Source organism: Alosa alosa, chromosome 2, assembly GCF_017589495.1.
Source record: "Alosa alosa isolate M-15738 ecotype Scorff River chromosome 2, AALO_Geno_1.1, whole genome shotgun sequence".
Taxonomy (NCBI): Eukaryota; Metazoa; Chordata; class Actinopteri; order Clupeiformes; family Clupeidae; genus Alosa; species Alosa alosa.
Genome location: NC_063190.1, coordinates 17,516,147 through 17,519,087, shown reverse-complemented (window position 1 = coordinate 17,519,087; position 2,941 = coordinate 17,516,147). Strand labels below are relative to the sequence as shown.

General features: G+C 38.4%; 1 protein-coding gene across 2 annotated transcripts in view; it reads left to right on the top strand.

The window, feature by feature from the left end:
* The first annotated feature begins 408 nt into the window (after positions 1-408).
* sar1b (secretion associated, Ras related GTPase 1B) overlaps positions 409-2,941 on the top strand; it is a 14,454-nt gene continuing 11,921 nt past the window's right edge. The window contains exon 1 of one of the 2 annotated variants that reach the window (XM_048237576.1): positions 409-550. The gene's annotated coding sequence lies outside the window, so the exon portion shown is untranslated. Of the gene's footprint in view, positions 575-2,941 lie in introns of both variants that reach the window. The other variant, XM_048237575.1, reaches the window with a different exon arrangement.

Here is a 2,941-nt window from a genome sequence, read left to right as displayed (position 1 = left end):
GGAAACGTAAACCCCCTTGAAGCATGCGCAGATGGTACACGTGGCATTTCCTGTGCAAAACTATTACTAACCGGAGGGGGAAAATGGATAAAATGTAGATTTTTTTTCTAAGAAAGTATTACAAAGCACCTCGTGAATATATATCCATTATACAAAATATAAACACAATTTTCCCCCTCATACTACTAATACTAATTTAACTGAAACATTACTAAGTCAAACTTTGTAAATAAACAAAAGTTTATAAATAAAAAAATAAAAAAATAAGACAATAATTGCGAAAGTCATATTTTCGTATTCCTCATATTCCTATATTCCTCAGAATATTTATATACACACACACTGAATTTATTGTAAGGTAAATCTTTGGAATCGGACAAATTAGTGAGTTACAGATACCGGAAGCGGCTGGGCAGGTCGGGAGTAGTCAGCCATTGCTGTGTCGTGGCTCTGTAGCCTAACAAAACACGGAGACTGAAAGAGGCAGTGAGTTGAAGCCGCAGTGTTACGTTGAAGAGGCTTTTCGTCGTTTTAACACGCACAAATCCAGGTATTTTCTACTCTTAGATAATAGGTAAGCATAACACTAAACATTGGATGTATTGTAATATTCACTGATGTCTTCGTGGGTGGTAGAAGGCTAAATGAAGTTGCTAAGTTTTTTGGAGAGGAAGCGCCGCTGAAGCTAGCGCGAGCTAACGTTAGTTAATTGTTTAACATTGGTAGCCAAGGGTCTTTGATTTCTTTAGCGGCTAACTAGCTTTTAGCTAGCTATGATGTGGGGCATTTAAAACACATATGTAGAGAACACAGGCTGTAAACTTTTAATTGACATGAAATTTTAAGTCACCAAGGCTTTCTGAAAACTCAGCGATCAGGTATTTACGTTATGAACAATTGAGTTGATAGCTTTGCTAACCTAAGCCATGGCGAATATTGGATGTCACAGCTCGATGGGCACTCCGGCCTTGCTAACTAGCGTCAGCTTGGCTTTTCTGTGACACGTAGAGACCATCTCAGCGATTTAGGATATGTGGCCTTCTCTGACTGAGTGGCTAGTTTAGCTGTGTCTTTTTAACCAAAGCCAGTGCCTCTGTCCACAGTTTAACCTGTTTTACAAAAACATAAGATGCAATATGCTTGAAGTAAGCGAAAATGGCAGTAGTCAGTATTTGTTTTGACATCTTACGTTAACCATAAGGTTAGCTGCATAAACTTGGTCAGCTAACGTTGTATCAAAAACTAGATGTCATGAGCTAAAGTTCAACATGATAGTACAATTTGGAATTGTTTGAACGTAATCTACGAGATGCATTCGTAACCTCTGGGTTCTTCGATGGCTGTGTGCACAATAGTTGATTTGGTAGAGTCTAACTGAAGAATGTGGAATTTACTGTGCTTGCTCCGTTTGAAAAAAATTAAATAAACTTTTACGTGGTTGACGGTCTACTCTTCCACAATCAGATGTGGTAGATAACCTACTGAAATCGGTATGCTATGCTTTGACTACTTGATCGACCATCTCTACCTCTCTTATGTATCTTATGAACCCCAATGTCATGTTGATGCCGAATACGTTTTGATACAACCTGATAGCTAGCATGTCTAAATTTTGACCAAAGTCTAGAAGTCATATGGGTTCATTTTACTTGTAAGTCACTCATCATTTAATCATGTTTATATTTTCATGAAAGAACAGACACACCTCGGTAACGTTAATGTATCCTCTAGTATTGACTAGAACAAAACCTTGGCTACTGAAGATCCACGATTGTTTTGGCATTGACTTGCTCTTTCCAACTCAGTTACACACCTTTTGGTTCAACAGATGCATTTATAGATGCATTTATTTTACGGGTGCATCCTGAATTGTGTGTTATGTCCTTAGCATGACTTGCTGAAGTGCATACAGTTGCAAGTGAAAGTATCGTTTCCGGTTGAAAAGTTGTTCTCGAAGTTCACTGCCATAAGCCGGTAAATGTATCACATCTGCCCACAGGGTATCACGTCATGTAGGGATCTTCCCTTAGGGCACGTGTTGTGAGAGGGCTAGGGAGAGACGTGCTGACGTGTAATTCAGCTGTATTTGCATGTTCCTCACCTTTGCCTTCAGTATACTTTAGCACGGTGACTGTTTACTTATTGTGTAACTAGAACTACAGGTCACACTGATGTCTTCTTGTATCACATAATGCCAATAAGAGTACCCTATTTACAGTTGCTATAGCGAATCAGGTGTGTTATAATTGGACCATATGGAAAGAAACAATATAGACCTACATGTTTGTTTTAGTTCAATCTTGAAATATCATTCCATGCATATTAGGCTACTGAACTGTATTGGTTCATACTTACTTCAAAATGAGTAGATGGTTTAAAAGGTTAGCTGTTATCCAAAAAGCAGTTTTGAAATTGGAAGTTATTGCACACATATCTGTGCTGAATGCATGGACTACTACAACGGAACAAATACATCTTGGTGTCTGTTTGTCATTAATTAAATGTCCTGATCTGTAATATTTTACTCAAACAGAGGACTAAGCCCATGATGACCGATTTAATGTTCTTTGACGCTCCTCCTTGCTACTAGCTCACTGGGGTAAAAAAATCACGGTTCGGTGTGTATGTCGGGTTTGAAGTCATGGTTCGGTTAATTTTCGCTACAGTACGCCTGTACTAGGTACTGCTAACTTAAATTTCACTGACTATTTTTGGTGTGCAATGGAAATAGTATTTTGAAAAGATGTCAAATGTTTTTGACATAAATTGACTAAACTGATATATGGTCGGCTACTTATTATGCTTGTGTGGGAACTCGAATTTGAAGCATGGTCCGCAAGCAAAAAAGCCTACTGTTGATTACTGTTAAAGACTCCATTTGGTACATTCGGTACCCATCGGTGTTGAAACTAACGCCCTGTACCTAAACGGTTCAGTACAA